Source organism: Aotus nancymaae, unplaced genomic scaffold (genome assembly GCF_030222135.1).
Source record: "Aotus nancymaae isolate 86718 unplaced genomic scaffold, 86718_ANA_hifiasm-v0.15.2.pri h1tg000011l, whole genome shotgun sequence".
Lineage (NCBI taxonomy): Eukaryota > Metazoa > Chordata > Mammalia > Primates > Aotidae > Aotus > Aotus nancymaae.
In genome coordinates this window covers 74,425,530-74,446,466 of record NW_026988422.1, presented here as the reverse complement: position 1 = coordinate 74,446,466, position 20,937 = coordinate 74,425,530, and the positions used below count along the sequence as shown (strand labels likewise).

Sequence of the window (20,937 nt, the reverse complement as noted above, 5' to 3'; positions counted from 1 at the left end):
ACAGTGTGTGCTGCGTCCTTTTACAAAGTGTTATATCCTTTATATAGATGTCCACACAGGCTGATAACAGCCCTGTCTCTTGAGATCATGGCTTGAGTTCTGACTCCAGGCCTGAAGACATTCTTTTTTTTTTTTTTGAGACAGAGTTTCATTCTCGTGAAACGCAGGCTTGGGTGCAATGGCATGATCTCCGCTCACTGCAACCTCCACTTTCCGGGTTCAAGCGATTCTCTTGCCTTGGCCTCCCAGGTAGCTGGAAATACAGGTGCCCATCACCACGCTCAGCTAATTTTTGTATTTTTAGTAGAGATGGGGTTTTGCCATGTTGGTCACACTGGTTTCGAACTCCTGACCTCAGGTAATCCTCCTGCCTCGGCCTCCCAAATCGCTTGGATTATAGGCGTGAGCCACCGTGTCGGGCCTGTAGTTGTTCTTTTTGACTTTTGTTGTAAATTGTGGTAAAATGCCCATAACATAAAAGGACTCATTTTCAAGTGCACAATTTAGTGGTATTAAGTATCTGCATAGTGTTATGCAACTATCAGCACTATCTAGTTCCAGAACTTTTCATCTCCCACATGGAAACCCTACACCTGTTAAACAGTCACTCCTCATTCCCCGCCCCCAGTCCCTGCAACCACTGATCTGCCTTCTCCTTCTATGGCTTTGCCTGTTTGGAACATTTCATGTTAATGGAACCATACAAGATGTAACCTTTTGTGACGGGCTTCTTTCACTTAGCACAATGATTTTTTGTTTTCGTTTGTTTTGTTGTTCTGTTGCCCAGGCTGGAGTGCAGTGGCTCGATCTCAGCTCACTGTAATCTTTGCCTCCCAGGTTCAAGCAATTCTCGTGCCTTAGCCTCTCAAGAAGCTGGGATTACAGGCATGCGCCACCAAACTTGGCTCGTGTTTGTATTTTTAGTAGAGACAGGGTTTTGCCATGTTGGCCAGGCTGGTCTCAAATTCCTGGTCTCAAGCAATCCACTCACCTTGGCCTTCCAAAGTGCTGGTATTACAGGCATGAACCACCATGCCCAGCTAGCATGTTTTGAGGTTCATTCATGTTGTAGCATGGATCAGTCCTTAATTCCTTTTTATAGCTAAATAATATTCCATTTCATGGATCTTCCACATTTTGTTTCCCTGCTGGTGCTGCTTTGCACCTCATCTACCCAAATGCAAAACTTGGCCCCTTCTTCCATTTCCACAACGACCCCTGCTCACAGTTTCCTCATGGGGATAATGATACTTCACTGTATCCTGTGAGGGTTAAATAATAATACACAACAGGTAAAGTGACCAAAAGCACCTAGCAACTAGTGCTCAGTAATACATTATTAATTATTATATCATCACTATAGTCATTATGCAATCATTATGATCATATAAATTCCTTCTAACCTCTTGTTTTCTGTTGTATCTATTCACTTGTTTCACAAAATATCTTTTTTTTTTTTTTGAGACTGACTCACTCTATTGTCCAGGCTTGAGTGCAATGGCGTGGTCTCAGCTCACAGCAATCTCTGTCTCCTGGGTTCAAGCGATTCTCCTGCCTCAGCTTCCCAAGTACCTGGGACCACAGGTACCCACCACCATGCCCAGCTAATTTTTGTGTTTTTAGTAGAGACAGGATTTCACCATGTTGGTCAGGCTGGTCTCAAACTCCTGACCTCAGGTGATCTGCCCATCTCGGCCTTTCAAAGTGCTGAGATTACAAGTGTGAGCCACCTTGCCCAGCCCACAAAGTATCTTAAATGCAATCAGGGTTGGATAGCCGCAGAGAGAGATGTCTGGATTAGGTACTTGCAAGGATTATGTTGAGTTGCATACTCCTTTGGGTTCTCAATCTGGGGCCATGAAGCCATGATATCTCTATTATATGGTTACAGCAAGGAGTTCATGAACCACATCTGCAGCAAGCATTTGCCAGTACTCAGCGGCTACCCTTTCCCTCCCACAGTGCATACAGGCACTATTGTTTCTCAAATGTGTGCCACCTCTGTTGAGAATGAATAAAAGATAAGTCATATAAAAGCCTTCTATCATCATGTGTCTTCTCAGTCTAACCAATACTCGAGATACCACTTTTCTCATGGGGAGATCTTCATATTTGAGAATATTAGAAACCACTAGCACACAGCAACACTAAAAGAAACTAAAACAATTTAACTCAGTGTGGAAATCAAATGATTAACAAGAGTTTATTGAGCCGGGCGCGGTGGCTCATGCCTGTAATCCCAGCACTTTGGGAGGCTGAGGCGGGTGGATCACGAGGTCAAGAGATCAAGACCATCCTGGTTAACATGGTGAAACCCCATCTCTACTAAAAATACAAAAAATTAGCTGGGCATGGTGGCGCATGCCTGTAATCCCAGCTACTCAGGAGGCTGAGGCAGGAGAATTGCCTGAACCCAGGAGGCGGAGGTTGCGGTGAGCCGAGATCGCGCCGTTGCACTCCAGCCTGGGTAACAAGAGCGAAACTCCGTCTCAAAAAAAAAAAAAAAAAAAAAAAACTTTATTGAACACCTGCTACAAGTTTGGTACTATTTGAAGCACCATGGTCGGGGAATGTGGATATGAATATGCAGAAGATAGTTTCTGTCCTGCACACTCTGTAGCTGGGAAGAGCAGCCATAGGCCAGTGCAGTAGTCAAGAATGTGTCAGCCTAAGATCAAGTGTTGAACTAGTCCTATGGATAATATATGAAATTAACATGGGCTGAAGCCATCAGGAAAGGCTCTAAGGAAGAGTCTGGCTTGAAGAATAGGCACGTTTTTAAAGGGGCGGGGAGCTCCAGGTAGGTAGAGACAGAAATGAGCAAGGAATCTTAGAGTATAGATATTGGCCCACCTGAAGTCAAGGGTTTGATTTGGAAGACATCGTCAATTTCCATGGGTAGTACATCAGAGTACAGAGTCCTAGAGTTGCAAGGATGATTGATAGGCAGCCAAAAGCCACTTAGGTTTTAGAGAGAAGGAGGGTTGAAGGAAGGCCATGTCCCAAAACGCTCAGCCTGGCTGAGGCAGGAGAGCCTGTGTTCAGGGGACTTTGGTATGTTCATTGCAGGCTGCAGTCATTGAAGAGACCCCATAAGGGATGGAATAGGGGTCTCTACTCAGACTGATCTCTTATGACAGCACCTGCATGTCTTTGCCCTCTATACCAACCATCTTTTCCCCCAGACATGCACATGTGAACTGTCCAGACAGGCTATGGACCTTTGTCCAACTGTCAGAACTTTTTGGATTATTTCCAGGTTCAAGAAAAGGCATATGCCCTCTGAGAATAGACAAATGGACAGGAATTTTTTTAGGGGGGAGGCTTTCTGGAAGAGGAACTTATGGAGAAGAACGTATTTTATTTGGGGCTTTTCAGTTAAGACCAGAAAACCTGCTAGACAAATTCTAAGAGAGTTGTAACACTGGGTGGGGAATTTAACAAGCTGGCTTACTAGACGTCTTCCAACCCTCAGCACTCCTTAAAGCAATAGCCCTTCAGGGGGAAAGTCCACGCTGTCCACGCCTTCCTCCCTCTCTTGCAGAGGGCAAAGGGTGGAAGACCAAGAGGCTGAGGTGTTTAGAGAAGCCTGGGAAATGGGTGGATTCTCCCTGCGGGGTGCAGCCTCTGAGCTGTAGGGTGGCAGTCACCCTGGAAGATGGAGCCATCCCCACCCTCGCTGTGCACATTTGCTGGGACTCTGACAAGGACAGTGGAGAGGGAACAGCCAAGGTGCCACAGGATGTTTTAGGCATCCTCTTCAGTGTCTCCTTCTTCCCATGTGTCCTGGAGAACCTACCGGTGATCAAACAGCGTCAGAGGGGAGCAGATCATGCACCGCATGGCCACCAGTGGACTTCCTGACATCAACAAGCTCCTGCCAGTGGCTCTTAGTATGCTAACTAGGACAGGGCTCCCCTGGAGCCATGGCAGGAGGCAGAGTGTCCCTGCCCTTCATGAGCAAACCCTGCCCAACCCTCAGGAACTCCCTGTTGTTTTCAGCCCAGATGAGGAATGATGCTTATGGCCAAAGTAATGCAGGAGGCTGGGAGAAGGTTTTAAAAACTCAGAGGGCCGTGCGCAGTGGCTCACACCTGTAATCCAGCTCTTTGGGAGGCTGAGGTGGGTGATCACCTGAAGTCGGGAGTCGAGACCAACCTGACCAAAACAGTGAAATCCCATCTCTAGCAAAAACACAAAATTAGCCAGGAGCAGTGGCACATGCCTGTAATCCCAGGTACTTGGAAGGCTGAGGCAGGAGAATCGCTTGAACCCAGGAGGCAGAGGTTGCGGTGAGCCTAGATCACACCACTGCATCCAGCCTGGGCAACAAGAGCGACACTCTGCCTCAAAAGGTAAAAATAAAAATAAATAAAAAATAAAACCAGAAGACGTAGCTTCGGGGGCAGTGGCATCTAAAACAAAAGAACCGAGCATATGGAGACACTATCACCGTCATTCAACAGGCTCCCTTGCCGCTTTTTCTGGTTGAGGTCCAGGGAGAGTAAGCGGTCCTCACCGAGACCCATGACTGCCATGGGAGCCAGTTTACTTCCTCATCTGTGGGCTTTCCCCTGTAAGAACCTGAGGCAATTCTGGACCCAGTCTGGAACAAGACGTTTTCCTCCCTATGACGGTACAATGAAAGTGCGCTCAGGCAGTGAGGAGAGAGGAGTGGCTACTAGGGCACATGTTTCTGCAGCCGCCAGCCAGATACCTACACAATCAGATGCTTCCTCCTCCTTCAGGGCCCCGCTTGTGCACCTCAATAGAGGTGGACAGACTGTCCCATTATTGTATTGGTGGGTTGTAAGTAGGATGCATAGAGGTCTTGGCTTGTCTGAGACCATTCCAGGTTACATCTGTTGTCCCAGAGTAATTACTAATAATGACTCTTTTTATTCTTTTCTTTTTAAAATTTTTATTTTTAATTTTTGTGGGTACATAGTAGATGATCCCTTTCATTTTCTTTTTTTTTTTTTTTTTGAGACAGAGTCTCACTCTGTTGCTCTGGCTGGAGTGTAGTGGCCTGATCTTGGCTCACCACAAACTCCGCCTCTAGGGTTTAAGTGATTCTCCTGCCTCAGCCTCCCGAGAAGCTGGGATAACAGGTACCCGCCACCATGCTCGGCTAATTTTTGTATTTTTAGTAGAGACGAGATTTCACCATGTTGGCCAGGCTGGTCCCGAACTCCTGACCTCAGGTAATCCGCTTGCCTAGGCCTCCCAAAGCACAGGGGTTACAGACATGAGCTACTGTGCCTGGCCACTGCCCAGCCACCGCTTTCATTCTTAAAAGTCTTAGTTTGGACAACAAATTGCTTGGTCACCCTAGTTTATAAGGTGACAGACTTACATAAAGCAGGCAAAGTCACTTAAGCAAAGAGAGGGTTTTATTGCCAGAACCACAGGAAAGTCGGACACGATGAGAACCCGAGATTCCCCCAAGGGGCCCTCACTGTCTCTCCTGCTTCTTTCTGCTCTGTGGCTCTGGTTGCCTTTTCTCTCTGCACAGTCACCATTTTCTTCCTGACAGAGCAGCCACCTGCTCCTGAGTTGGACATTTGGCAGTTTTCATTATCGGAAGAACTGTGACTTTCTCAGTTGGGAGTCCCCAAAAACATCCAGGAAGGAACTTACTGTCCCATAGTGGGCAGGAGGGCAAGGTGGTTCCAGAACCTTGCAGCTCTCTAGAGAACCGTGACAAGAAGAGAGGAAGAGACAGCTTTTAGAAGGGGCGAGTGGTATGGAATGGACAATTCCTTCAGTGTCCAGTACGATCAGCATCAAGTATTTATCGAGCGGGCCCTGTGGCGTTGATCCAACCACTTGCTTGTTAAATGTGTACTGGAGCGAAGTCATATTCCCCATTAGTCTCCACAGAGAGATGCCATTCATCCTGGGGACAGAGCTGGCCTTGGAATAGAAGGAGGAGAAATTTCCTTGCTTGAGAGGGCAGGGTCCCTGAGGAAAGATAGATGCTGCTTTCCAGAATGGATGTGGGTTCAGGCTGGCAGGCCCCTGTCCCTGGGGGTGACTCTGGGTGTGTGCACATGTCTATGTTCCCAGGATCTGAAATGGCTCAGGGCCAATAGACCGAGGCACCTGGAGTTGAGGTCACCGTGGCCTGCAGCAACCCCTGCTTAGGGGACCTATGGAAAAGGGGCTTCTTCTTCCCTCCCTGACCACAGCCCGCATCTCTGTCCTAGAAGCACTTTCTTCCTTGGACAAGCTCTGCTCCAGGCTCCAAGGTCTCACCAGAGGCACTGCTGACATCAACAGCAATAAAACAGTAGAGAACCAGACACTGAGTGGACTCAATGGCACCTCTGATTTTTTTCTCTCTAATAGGCAGAAGCTGTAGGACTATCCTAGTGACTGAATAGAACTCTGTGGTTGTAGAACTTACCATGGAAGACTGAGGTGCTCCAGAAGGAAAGAAAAGTATCCTTATAATAGTGGGGTGGGAGCTCCGAATCACATTCAAACTGTCTATTGCATAACCCCCAGGGAGGTGGAGCAAAACATGAGGTTCTCCATCATTATTTATTTCCCTTTTCACATATCTTTTACTGTAAATTTCATGAGGTCAGGGTCCCTGTTTTCTAATTCCTTGGAGCCCTAAAACTGGACAAAGCACTTTGCAATTATACTGACTTCTCTGCATTTACTTGCAATTTCCAACAGGGTCCACTTCTCCCTGGTTTCCAGCTCACTTTCTCTGCCTGGAACATCTTCCTCTGACCTTTTGCCTGCCCAGCTCCTCCTCCTCCTTGGAGACTCCCCTCAGCTGTCACCTCCCCAGGATGCCTGCTCTGACCCCCTGCTGGGTTGGAGGCTCCATCCCTGGGCTGTCTGCTTGTGGCTGGCTATAGAGCTGTCTTCTACATCAGACGGGGGGTTTCTGTAGGGTAACGCAATTGCTGGCACACAATAGGTGACCAATAATAATTTTTATGAATGGACAAAGATGATTTGTAAGCAGTGTCTGATTCTAGGCACAGAGAAGATGAATAAGACATTGGTTGAGTCCTTTGAACTTTCTGGGAGCTCGACTTTTTAGTCTGTGGAGACCAGGGAACAAGCCCAGCTGACATCAATCTTGCGGCAATCTTCTAGACTCTGTTCAGCTCTGACTTTCAAAGGTGGGTCCCATGAACTGCAGCCACCGGCAGGTGCAGCCCTGATTTGGACTCTGGGGTCAGTCCTGACCTTGTTCTGGGGGAATTTAGAGAAGTCTACAGCCTAGGCAACATGGTGAAACCCCGTCTCTACCAAAAAATTAGCCAGGTGTGGTGGTATGCACCTGTGGTTTCAGCTGCTTGGGAGGCTGAGGCAGGAGGTAGAGGTTGCAGTGAGCTGAGATTGAGCCACTGCACTCTAGCTTGGGTAACAGAGTGAAACCCTGTCTCAAAATTAATAATCAAATTTAATTTAGAAATAAAACATAAAAAGTATTTATTTAGTGTCTAGCCCTCAAAGCTCACCTGATCTGATGGGGGATCTGAACAGGTACAAAATACAGTCAGCCCTCTCTACCTGTGGGTTCCACCTCTGTGGAGCCAACCAACCATGGATCAAAAATATTTGGAAAAAAGATGAAAGGCTGTGCCTGTACTGAACATGGACAGGCTTTTTATCTTGTCATGATTCCCTAAAAAACACATTATTCCCTATAACTGTCTATATAGCATGCACATTGTATTTGGTATTATAAGTAATCTAGAAATGACTTAAAGTATACAGGACGATATGCATAGGCCACATACAAATATTACAGCATATGTTGTAAGGCAACAGTCCCCAACCTTTTGGGCACCAGGAACTAGTATCATGGAAGACAATATTTCCACAGACCAGGCAGGGTCCGGGATGGTTTGGGGATAACTGAAGTGCATTACATTTATTGTGCATTTTATTTCTATTATTATTACACTGAAATATATAATGAAATAATTATACAACCCACCACAATGTAGAATCAGTGGGAGCCCTGTGCTCGTTTTCCTGCAACTAGACAGTTCCATTTTGGGGTGATGGGAGACAGTCACAGATCATCAGCCATTAGATTCTCATAAGGAGCCTGCAACCTAGCTCCCTCACATGTGCAGTTCACAGTAGGGTTCATGCTCCTCTGAGAATCTAATGCTGCCACTGGGGCTGACAGAAGGCAGAGCTTAGGTGATGGGAGTGGCTATAAATATAGACTGCTTGCTGCTCACCTCCTGTTGTGTGGCCCAGTTCCCAACAGGCCACAAACTGGTACCAGTACCAGTCCATGGCATAGGGGTTGGGACTCCTGTTATAAGGGACTTGAGCAGGGCTGGGCACAGTGGCTCATGCTTGTAATCCCAGAACTTTGGGAAGCCGAGGTGGTGTGGATCACCTGAGGTCAGAAGTTTGAGACCAGCCTAGGCAACATGGTGAAACCTCATCTCTACTAAAAATACAAAATTAGCCAGGCATGGTGGTACACGCCTGTGATCCCAGCTACTTGGAAGGCTGAGGCAGGAGAATCGCTTGAACCTAGGGGTGGAGGTTGTAATGAGCTGAGATCGCGCCATTGCACTCCAGCCTGGGCGACAGAGTAAGACTCCGTCTCAAAGAAAAACAAAAAACAACAAAACAAAACCAATAAAGGACTTGAGCACTCATGGATTTTGGTATTTGCATGGGGTCTTGGCACCAATCCTCCATGGATACTCAGGGAGAACTGTCCTGACTCATGAGAGCTGTGGACACAGTGCTATGGGACCTAGGGGAAGTGGGGTATGGAGAATGTGGCACAGCCTAGGAGAGGCCTTTGAGTTGGCCCTTGAAGAGAGCAGGAGTTTCCTAAGTAGAGGTCAGGAGGGAAGACCCACATGGGCAAATGCACTAATGGGTGAGGTTTCACTCCTTCAGTGAAAAGAGCAATCAACAGCTCTCTTAATTCTTTTTTTTTTTTGAGACAGGGTTTTGCTCTGTCACCCAGGCTAGAGTACAGTGGTGCAAACATGGCTTACTGAAGCCTCAACTTGCTGGGTTGAAGCAGTCCTCCCTCCTCAGCTTCTGGAGTAGTAGTAGGGACCACAGGTGCACACCACCATGCTAGGCTAATTTTAAACATTTTTGTAGAGATGGCGTCTTGCCCTGTTGCCCAGGCTGGTCTTGAACTCCTGGACTCAAGCTATACTCCTGCTTTGCCCTTCCAAAGTGCTGGGATTACAGGCGTGAGCCACCATGCCCGGCCTCTCTTAACATTTAAAAATCACACCACCACCACCCACACCTTGATAAACACAAAATCTCATGCTCTCCTTTAACAATTTTGACACACAAAAATAAACATTGTGAGTACAAAACAAAAGTACAGGCAGGAGAAGGCACTGCTTTGCTTCCAATCTGCATATCCTTACACCCACTTCAAGTCCAATGCATCCCCCCAGGGGTGCCTCTCTCCTCCTCCATGCTGGAAATCAGCCCACTGGTTGGAGTGGAGCAGACCAAAGCTAAGAATTATAGAGAGGAAAGCACCCTAGTGAGATTCAGAAGGAACATTTCGTGACAGGGTGGGCTAGAGATTGGTGCAGACAGAGCAGTTACCACCATGGTAATTGCCTTAGGACTTGAATGTTAGTGCAAGAAGTGGGAAAGATGGAGAAGAGATGGGTAAGAGACAAATGGGCCAGGCACGGTGGCTCATGCCTGTAATCCCAGCACTTTGGGAGGCCAAGGCAGGCAGATCACTTGAGGTCAGGAGTTTGAGACCAGCCTGGCCAACATGGTGAAACCCTGTCTCTACCAAAAATATAAAAAATTAGTTGTCTCTACCAAAAATATAAAAATATTAAAAAAATTTTTGGTAGTCTCTACCAAAATATAAAAATTAGCACCCGTAGTTCCAGGTACTCAGGAGGCTGAGGCATGAGAAACTCTTGAACCCAGGAGGCAGAGGTTGCCGGGAGCCGAGATTGTGCCACTACAATCCAGCCTGGGCAACAGAGCAAGACTCTATCTCAAAAAAAAAAAAAAAAAAAAAAGGAGAGAGAGACAGATGATGGTGGAGACAACTGCTAATGCCTGAAATCAAATAGGTGGTGGGTGGGGGCGGGCATCCAAGTGCTCAGGCCTTGGCCCAGGCAGCACCCATCATTCATTCAACAACATGTATTGCCAGCTCTACTGTGTGCCAGAGACTATGCTAAGCAACGGGGACACAGAAAGAACAGGACAGAGAAATTCCCTACTTTCTGAAGGAGGAAGACCACCAGCAGCAAAGAAGAAAATACATACATGAACAAGATCATTTTGGAGAGCGTTCTATGCTATGAAGACATTAAAGCAGAGAATGGAGATGAGATGGGGGTGGGGTGGATACAGGGAAGCTACGTTACATTGGGGGCCATGGAAGTGACTCCAAGAAGTGACAGCTGAGCTGAACCCTGAATGATGCTTTAGCAATGAGCCATGGATGATTTGGAGGCCCCAAGGTGGAAACACAGCACTTTGGGAGGCTGAAGCAGGCAGATCACGAGGTCAGGAGTTCAAGACTCACTCTTATATGGATCTTTCTCTCTTTATTCTTTTTTTTTTTTTTGAGACGGAGTCTCTTTCTGTTGCCCAGCCTGGAGGGCAGTGGCAACAGAGTGAGACTTCGTCTCAAAAAAAAAAAAAAAAGAAAACGCCAGGCACGGTGGCTCACACCTATAATCCCAGCACTTTGAGAGGCCGAGGCGGGTGGATCACCAGGTCAAGAGATCGAGACCATCCTGGTCAACAAGGTGAAACCCCGTCACTACTAAAAATACAAAAAATTAGCTGGGCATGGTGGTGCGTGCCTGTAATCCCAGCTACTCGGGAGACTGAGGCAGGAGAATTGCCTGAACCCAGGAGGCGGAGGTTGCGGTGAGCCGAGATTGGGCCATTGCACTCCAGCCTGGGTAACAAGAGAAAAACTCCGTCTCAAAAAAAAAAAAAAAAAGAAAACATTACGCTAAGTGAAAATAAGGCAGACATAGAAGGAAGAATATTGTAAGATTCCACTTATATGAAGTCCCTATAACAGGCAAATTCATAGGGACAGAAAGTGGAATACAGGTTATCTGGGGAAGGGAAAAATAGGAGTGTTATTGTTTAATGGGTATGGAGGATGATGAAATGTTTTGGGCATAGACAGAGTGAGGGTGACACAACATTGTGAATGTATTTAATGCTACTGAATAGTACATTTGCAAATGGCTAAAATAATAAATATCATAATAAATTATACATATTTACCATAATTTTTTAAAAGCCATAAAAGCATTCAGACCTTTTTTTCTCAATCTATTCTAGTACAACAATTTGACATGTGAGCAATTTTTGCATAAAGCTCTTTATCACAGTTGTTTATAATCATAATATATTCTAAATAACTTAAAAGTTTGTTAGTAAGTGATTTGTTAGGAAATTAGTATAATCCAAATTATGGACTATCAGGCAGTCATTAGAAATCATGTTTATGAAGATATTTTACTGATGTAAGAAAATGCTGATAATATCATGTTAAGTCAAAAAGGGCAGGTTATAATATTGTGCTTGGAAAGATTCCCAAGTGTTGGCCGGGCGCGGTGGCTCACGCCTGTAATCCTAGCATTTGGGAAGCGGAGGTGGGTGGATCACCTGAGGTCAGGAGTTCAAGACCAGCCTGGTTGTCACGGTGAAACCCCATCTTTAAAAAAAAAAAAAGAAAAAGGAAAGATTCCCAAGTGTTAAAAATTTTTTAAAAACACAAAATAAGGCTGGGTGCAGTGGCTCATGCCTGTAATCCCAGCACTTTGGGAGGCCAAGGTGGGCAGATTGCCTGAGGTCAGGAGTTCGAGACCAGCCTGACCAACATGGTGAAACCCCATCTCTACAAAAAATACAAAAAAATTAGCTGGGCATGATGGCAGTCACCTGTAATCCCAGCTACTCAGGAGGCTGAGGCAAGAGAATCGCTTGAACCTGGGAGGTAGAGGTTGCAGTGGGATCGTGCCATTGCATTCTAGCATGGGCTACAAGAGGAAGACTTCTCAAAAAAAAAAAAAAACAAAAACCCACAAAAAAAAGGCCAGGAGTGGTGGCTCACACCTATGATCCCTGCACTGTGGGAGGCCAAGATGGGCAGATCACTTGACATCAGGAGTTTGAGACCAGCCTGGCCAACATGGTGAAAACCCGTCTCTACTGAAAATACAAAAATTAGCTGCACATGGTCGCGCATGCCCGAAGTTCCAGCTACTCAGGAGGCTGAGGCAGGAGAATCGCTTGAACCCTGGAGGTGAAGGTGAGCTGAGATAGTGCCACTGCACTCCATCCTGGGTGACTGAGTGAGGCTCTGTCTCAAATAATATAAAATAAAGTAAAATAAAAACTAAAAATAAATAAACACAAAATAAAAATATTGGAAGAAAATATCCCAAAATATTACCAAACGTTGTCCCTGGACAGTTAAAGATCATTTTTCTCCATTTCTTTCTTAGTTTTCTGACTCTCCAGCTTTCCTCAGAGAAAATGAATTACTTTGAAGACCAAAAACCAAAACCCCAAAACTTCAGTGTGGCATAGTTCTTGCTTATTTGGGGCTACCACATCCTCTAGGGTACAAGACTATGCTCCTTTGTAACAACTGCTACTTTAATCTTAGTTGTTGAAGTCACGCTAGTGTTTTCAAAATGAGGCACATGCTGGTTCACAGAAAGATAGTGAATGAAGGCATGGGAGGGGGGAGGAGGAGAGGACTCAAAGGAAGAGATACACTTCGGGGGACCTTTTCATTCTTCCTCCCCGCAACCTCCCCATCAGATCTTAGCTTCTAAAACCACAAGTTTTCATTTTCAGGATAAAGGCAGGCTACCAAGTTCCTTGAAAGTAAATGTAGGCCAAGGTTGTTAAATCCAGTTTTTGAGGGAAACTCAATCTAATTTCTCATTAGCATACCATTTGAAGTCGCTTTTATTAACATTGATTCACACTGCCTTTTAAAAATAATGGAAACAGGCCGGGCGCGGTGGCTCACGCCTGTAATCCCAGCACTTTGGGAGGCCGAGGCGGGTGGATCACGAGGTCAAGAGATCGAGACCATCCTGGTCAACATGGTGAAACCCCGTCTCTACTAATACAAAAAATTAGCTGGGCACGGTGGCGCGTGCCTGTAATCCCAGCTACTCAGCAGGCTGTGGCAGGAGAATTGCCTGAACCCAGGAGGCGGAGGTTGCGGTGAGCCGAGATCGCGCCATTGCACTCCAGCCTGGGTAACAAGAGCGAAACTCCGTCTCAAAAAAAAAAAAAAAAAAAAAAAAAAATGGAAACAGTTCAAGACCAGTTTGGCCAACATGGCAAAACCCTATCTCTACTAAAAATACAAAATTTAGCTGGGTATGGTGGCGGGTGCCTGTAATTCCAGCTACTTGGGAGGCTGAGGCAGGAGAATCACTTGAACTCAGGAGGCAGGGGTTGCAGTGAGTCAAGATCGAGCCACTGCACTCCAGCCACAGAACAAGACTCTGTCTCAAAATAATAATAACAATAATAGAAACAAAATAGCTTAGTATTTTAAGACCTGTTGATGTTTATTGTACCAGAAAGACACTACAAGCAGAGTCTGTTTGTGGTGATAGTTTGCTATTAAACAAGTTACTTTAGTTAGTTAATATGATTGGAACTCTTCTCTCCCTCCCTCCTTCCCTCCCTCCTTCCTTCCTTCCTTCCTCCCTCCCTCCCTTTCTTTTTTTTTTTTTAAAGACAGGGTTTCACCATATTGGTCAGGCTGGTCTCAAACTCCTAACCTCAGGTGATCCGCCTGCCTCAGTTTCCCAAAGTGCTGGGATTACAGGCGTGAGCCACCGCGCCCAGCACCTCCCTTTCTTTTTCTTCCTTCTTCTCTTGCTGTTTCTTTCTTCTATCTCTTTCTCTCTCTCTCTCTCTCTCTCTCTCTCTCTCTCTCTCTCTCTCCCTTGCTTGCTTTCTTGCTTATCTTGCTCTGACACCCAGGCTGCAGTGGCATGATCATGGCTCACAGCAACCTCCACCTCCTTGGCTCAAGTGATCCTCACACCTCAGCCTCCTGAGTAGCTGGGACCACAGGCACACACCACCACACCTGGCTAATTTTGTTCATTTTTTGTAAAGACAGGCTCTCACGACATTGCTCAGGCTGGTCTTAAACTCCTGAGCTCAAGTGATCCTTCCACCTTGGCCTCCCAAAGAACTGGCATTACAAGCATGAGCCACTGCACCTGGCCTACTGGAACTTTCTGAAACAAAAATCTGCTCATGGCACTGCCCTGTGTCTAAGCTGTTGGTACTTTCCATTCCTGTGGAGTTGTGCTGGCACCATGGCCCGGAACACAGGACACTGTGGTGTGGCCCACGACTCCCTCCCTCATGCAGCCTCATTGCTCTGGGGCTCTGGGAATTTGCAATCCCCAGCACTCCTGAGACTGTGTCTTGCTTTTTCGTTTTTGCTCTCACTGCCCCCTCTGCCTGGAATCCTGGATTCCTACTCCATTCCTCAGCCATGCCCAGTCATCTTTCAACCCTGACCCAAGCATCACCATCCCTGTGGAGTTTCCCAGATCCTCCCTTCCCAGCGGCTTTGGGCACTTGCCCTTTTCCAACTTTGCCGGGTCCTAAACGGATTCCTACTGGAACACTCAAGACACTATTGCACACACAGTGGCCCTTCCGTCTGTGGCTTCCACATCTGCAGACTCAACCAACCTTGGATGGAAAAGATTCAGGAAGAAAAAAACAATAAAGAATAAAAATAAAAAACCCATACAGTATAACAACTGCTTACCTAGCATTTGCACGTTATTAGGTATTACAAGCAGCCTAGAGATTATGAAGTTCATGAGACGACGTATACAGGTTACATGCAAATACTACATTTTATACATAGCATAAAATGAGCATCTACGGATGTTACCAACTTGAGTATCCATGGATTTTAGTATCCTTAGGGATCCTGGAATCAAACCCCCACAGACACCGAGGGAGACTGTACTTGTTTCTATGTCTGTCTCCTCTTGCCCAGCTATGAGCTTCTTAAGGGCATGCACTGTTTTCCATCTTTTTTTTTTTTTTTGACAGAGTCTCGCTCTGTCACTCAGGATGGAGTGCAGTGGCACAGTCTTGGCTCACTGCAGCCTCCACCTCCCAGGTTCAAGCGATTCTCTTGCCTCAGCTTCCCGAGTAGCTGGGATTACAGGCGTGTGCCACCATGCCCAGCTAATTTTTATATTTTTAGTAGAGAAAGGGTTTCACCATGTTGGCCAGGCTGGTCTTGAACTCCTGATCTCAGGTGATCTGCCCACCTGGGCCTCCCAAAGTGTTGGGATTACAGGCGTGAGCCACCTCACCTAGCCTGTTATCCATCTTTATAAACTTTTTAGCACTGGCACACAGAGAGGGTCCAGTAAACATGCTGAATAAATAAGGAAACGAACCACCTGGGCTAAAGCTGATTGCTTCTCTGGTGGGAGCAAACACTGACTTCAGATATTGTAAGACACATTTGGTCAACAGTAAGGAGCAGCCCTTACTCCATTTCCTCTTGTCCATTTCCACAGTCAGCCAGCCCCAAAGTCAAGCCATCCTATTTCTGAGAATCAATGAATTATCTCCAAATTTTGCCACCTACTTCTGTCCCCTAACAAAGTCACCTGCGGGTGATGGAACCTTGCCAGGACTGCACAGCTGAGCTGCATTATTTTAAGTCATGCTTCTGCATGGCCTAAGCTGGCTTATACTGGGCAGTAGAAGTAGATGTTCCCAGTCAGCCTCAGTCCCGGTCAGTTGAATGACATCTATGGTGTTACCATTCTCCAGTGGTAATCACTGTGTAAACGTATTTTTTTTTTTTTTTTTTTTTTTTTGAGACGGAGTTTCGCTCTTGTTACCCAGGCTGGAGTGCAATGGCGCGATCTTGGCTCACCGCAACCTCCGCCTCCTGAGTTCAGGCAATTCTCATGCCTCAGCCTCCTGAGTAGCTGGGATTACAGGCACGTGCCACCATGCCCAGCTAATTTTTTGTATTAGTAGAGACGGGGTTTCACCATGTTGACCAGGATGGTCTCGATCTCTTGACCTCGTGATCCACCCGCCTCGGCCTCCCAAAGTGCTGGGATTACAGGCTTGAGCCACCACGCCCGGCCTGTGTAAACATATTAATGGCTGCAGAATTCTTCATCATAAAAATATGATTTATTTAACTATTTCCCTATTGTTGAGCATTTATGTTATTTTCAAATTGTTTGCTCTTACAAAAATTGCTTCCAGGAACATATTTGTACATGAAACTTTGTGCCGTTCATTATGAAATGTACACAATAATAATGAAACTGAACGACAAGGCAGACATTGGCTGAGCAGTAAGTAGGTCAACACTCTCACCAAAGGAATCTTAGAAGCTCCTGCTCTTGGCTGGGCGCAGTGCCTCATGCCTGTAATCCGAACACTTTGGGAGGCCAAGGTGGGTGGATTACCTGAGGCTAGGAGTTCAAGACCAGCCTGACCAACATGGTGAAACCCCTTCTCTATTAAAATACAAAAATATTTAGCTGGGCGTGGTAGCACATGCCTGTAATCCCAGCTATTCTGGAGGCTGAGGCAGGAGAATCACTTGAACCCAGGTGGCAAAGGTTGCAGTGAGCCGAGATCGCACCACTGCACTCCAGCCTAGTCAACAAGAGCAAAACTCTGTCTCAAAAAAAAAAAAAAAAAGTTCCTGCTCCTCTGACAGCTGAGTTGAATTAGAACTCAGTGTGGCCTTAATACCACAGTTCTCTGACAGTTTTCCAAAAGACTGTAAGGTATAAGGGGGATTCTCTGGGAGCAGACCAGCACAGAAACAAAGTTCCTGAAAACTAAGGAGGATCCATGTCTTCTGGAAGGGCTCTTCCCGTTGCGGTGATTGGATATGAGAGTCAGGCCATTCCAATGACTCTGATGACAGTCTTACCCTCTTTTCTGATGTGTCATTATTGTAGTTGTCTTATTATTTAAAGAAGTTTAATTAAATAAGATAAATGGCAGTCTACTGCATCCAATGGGATGACATCAACCCTAAAATGACTGGGAATTTCATTACGGAGTCACCTTGGGATATTTTTGAGATCTGCTTTCTCCTCATACCTTGTGCAATCAAATGCGTTCTTCATTTCTCCAACAGAGGAAATGGTTTATTTGCAATAACAATACCACCACTTTGCACATTATCTTATTTGGTTCTCGGAACAATACTCTGAAGTACAAATAGTTATTTTTATTGTCCTCGTTTTACAGATGCAGAAGCTCAGGCTCAATGATGTTAAATGGTTTCTGGTCGATTTCCCAATCTCCAGGCAAGCCTCTGGCTAACAGCTGGGATGTAGTGAGTGTCTCAAACTGTGATGGTAGAGACTGTGTTTTCCACTCTAAGTCTTCCCAAAGCCACCCAGCAACATGTCCCTTGTCAGAAGTATGCAAACATAGCACACTCTGGTGCTAAACAAACACCAAAACACATCTCTGGGCTTCTGATCTTAGCCTTCCTCCCCACCCTCTTCAATACCTGTATTATACCCATGATACAATGTACTATTGGGTTTGTCATCCAAAAATGAGAAGACCTCTTTCTTTTTGTTTGTTTTTGAGCCAAGGTCTTGCTCCGTTGCCCAGGCTGGAGTGCAGTGGTGCAATCATGGCTCACTGCAGCTTCAACCTCTTGAGCTCCAGTGATCCTCCAGCCTCAGCCTCCCAAGTAGCTGGAACTATAGGAATACACCATCACACCTGGCTAATTTTGTCATTTTTTGTTTTCTGTAAAAATAGGGTCTTGCTTAATTACTCAGCCTGATCTCAAACTCCTGGTCTCAAGTGATCCTCCCATCTTGCCCCTCCCAAAGTGTTGGGATTACAAGTGTGAGCCACTGCACTTGGACCTAAAAGTGGGAAGATTTCTTTGAGTCTAAGTGACTCAAGAAGAAGAGAAGAGAAGCTAGCTGTCTTAGGATCTGAGAATGACAGTGTGGCTGTGAATGTTAAGAGGAGGAGGACCCTCCCTGTAGGAGATAGCTAAAACATAATAATAATTAAATAAAATAAATTAAAACATAAAAAAAGATAAGTAGGAAATGAGCAGATCTACCTCCTAGCATGAATGGAGCTCAAAGAAGGTACATTGCCTGGGTTTGTCTTTTTATTTTATTTTATTTTATTTTGAGATAGAGTCTCACTCTATTGCCCAGGCTGGAGTCTAGTGGCAGCATCTCAGCTCACTGCAACCTCTGCTTCCCAGGTTCAAGTGATTCTCCTGCCTCAGCCTCCTGAGTAGCTGGGATTACAGACAGAGACCTGCCACCATGCCTAACTAATTTTTATATTTTTAGTACAGACGAGGTTTCACTATGTTGGCCAGGCTGGTCTCAAACTCCTGACCTTAGGTGATCCACCTGCCTTGGTCTCCCAAAGTGCTGGGATTACAGGCTTGAGCCACTGCACCCTGCCAAACCGGTTTGTCTTAACCAGGCTTGGGGGACCGGCAGTGGTGGCTTTCACTTTTCTATTCCCTCCACAATTTTCTTTCGAGTTTCCTCTCCCATATGCAATGTCTAGAGGCAGCAAACTAGCAGCTGCAGCCGGCCTATAACCACAGGTGAGTTGAAATTATTTGTCAACAATTTTAAATTGTTACTTAATACTACTTAATAATCTGAATTTTGATGTTTCTTGGAAAATCAGAAGACTAGGCTATGGAAGGCCAGCATTCCTGGGTGGCAGCAACTGGCTGCAGCTCAGGAGTGACTGTCACTTAGAATGAGGTGCGCCCCTCCCTCCCCACACCACTCCAGCCAGCTGCTTCATTTGATGGCTCTGGCCTATACAGATGTTTGAATTTGAGACATTTGAAGGACAGATTGTGATCCTAATGTGCTGTAAGCACCTTGTAAGGTGCAAAAGTATAATGTCTATTGAAAAACAGGCCCAGAATGCTCATCCTTCTTTACTGGTCCATAACTATGCAGTTACTAGAGTACTGTGGGTAGAGGTGGGGACCTCAGCTTTGGAATCACACAGAGTTTGAGTCCAGGCTCTGAGTCATTACCTTTGTGATGTCAGGCAAGAAAAGACCATAGTCTTGATGAGCAATGGCAGGAGGTTTGGGGAGCAACGGCAGGAGGTCTGGGAACCACTGTCTAGAATACATTCAGATGTACGTGGGAAGAGACTGATCTTCCAAGCTGAATCTCAGAGAAGCTCAGGATGTGACAGCACCCAATGCGGCAGAGAGTGTGAGACCTGGGCTGAAAATAGGGGATTAACTGAAATTCTGCATATGGAAAAACTGGGCCTTTCCACCCTCCCCAATCCCTGAAAGCAAAGTCTCTATTACTCAGGAAAGATACCGTCAGATTCTGCTGTTTGTGGGTGGAGGGGTGGTGAGAAGTTGAATATCTCCAGAGTGAGGAAATCAGCACATTGTAATATTCAGGACTCCCTGGCACTTGAAGTCTTGTAGTTAACAACCTTTACCCAGGCACATGGAACTCAACCAACTTTTTAAACACTTGACTTTTAAATAAGAATGAACAATAAAAAATCTCACTGGGTGCAGGGGCTCACGCCTGTATTCCAAACACTTTGGGAGGCTGAGGTGGGCAGATCACCTGAGGTCAGGAGTTCGAGACCAGCCTGCCCAACATGGAGAAACCCTCTACTAAAAATACAAAAATTAGCCAGATGTGTTGGCACACGCCTGCAATCCCAGCTACTTGGGAGACTGAGGCAGAAGAATCGCTTGACCCTGGGAGGCAGAGGTTGCAGGGAGCTGACATCACGCAATTGCACTCCAGCCTGGGTGACGAGAGTGAAACTCCGTCTCAAAAAAAAAAAATCTCTAGGCACTTCAGAAAATGACTCTGTAATAAAAGAGACTAAAATAAGCAGGAAAATAAAATAACAACCTTGGAGAATACACTTATTTTGAGGAAGAAAACCCAAATCCAAGCAAACTAAACTAAAAATCTCCAATTAATACATTCAGAAAGATGGGATGCCCAACAAAGGACAAACAAGGGCTTTATTAATTAAAAACATGACTGTAGGTAGGGTGCGGTGGCCCACGCCTGTCATCCCAGCACTTTGGAACGCTGAGGCAGATGGATTGCTTGAGGTGAGGAGTTTGAGACCAGCCTGATCAACATGGTGAAACCTTGTCTCTACCCCAAATACAAAAGACAATCGGCCCTGGAAAGCCATGAAAGTAAATCCTACCATGACAACCTTTTAGGAGGAGGATGATGAGCCTCAGATGGGAAGGCTTAAAAACTCAACTAAATACCTAACTAGATAAAGAGCCTGGGGTAAAATGAACCATGATAAAGAAAAAATGCAACAAAATAAAAGAAAGGCAAATAGAAGATCCAAGGGGAAAAAAAGGTTGCACAATAAAAAGAAAAGCAACTCTTTTTTTTTGTTTGTTTGGGATGGAGTTTTGCTCTTGTTGCCTAGGCTGAAGTGCAGTGGCGCAATCTCAGCTCACCACAACCTCTGCCTTCCAGGTTCAAGTGATTCTCCTGCCTCAGCCTCCCAAGTAGCTGGGATTACAGGCATGTGCCACCACATCCAGCTAATTTTGCATTTTTAGCAGAGACGGGGTTTCTCCATGTTCGTCAGGCTGGTCTCGAACTCCCAACCTCAGGTGATCCACCCACCTTAGCCTCCCAAAGTGCTGGGATTACAAGCGTGAACCACTGTGCCTGGCCAAGAAGAGCAATTCTTATAAACATTTTGCCTCTTCAGAGAAAAATATTTACAGAATACTGTAATATGGTTTTTACCATTACTTTTAATGTCAAAAACCACAATTACTTTTCCACCAATCTAATAAATGCTGTTTAAGAGATTTTTCATGTTTTAGGGTCAGTCTGCAGAAGAGTTTAATTATGATTC

The 20,937-nt window shown here is 45.7% G+C and overlaps 1 non-coding gene across 1 annotated transcript; it reads right to left on the bottom strand.

The window, feature by feature from the left end:
- Positions 1-3,365: 3,365 nt before the first annotated feature.
- Positions 3,366-3,427, bottom strand: LOC135274386 (U7 small nuclear RNA). Its single transcript, XR_010342225.1, has one exon. It is a non-coding gene; the product is annotated as a U7 small nuclear RNA (small nuclear RNA).
- Positions 3,428-20,937: the final 17,510 nt, after the last annotated feature.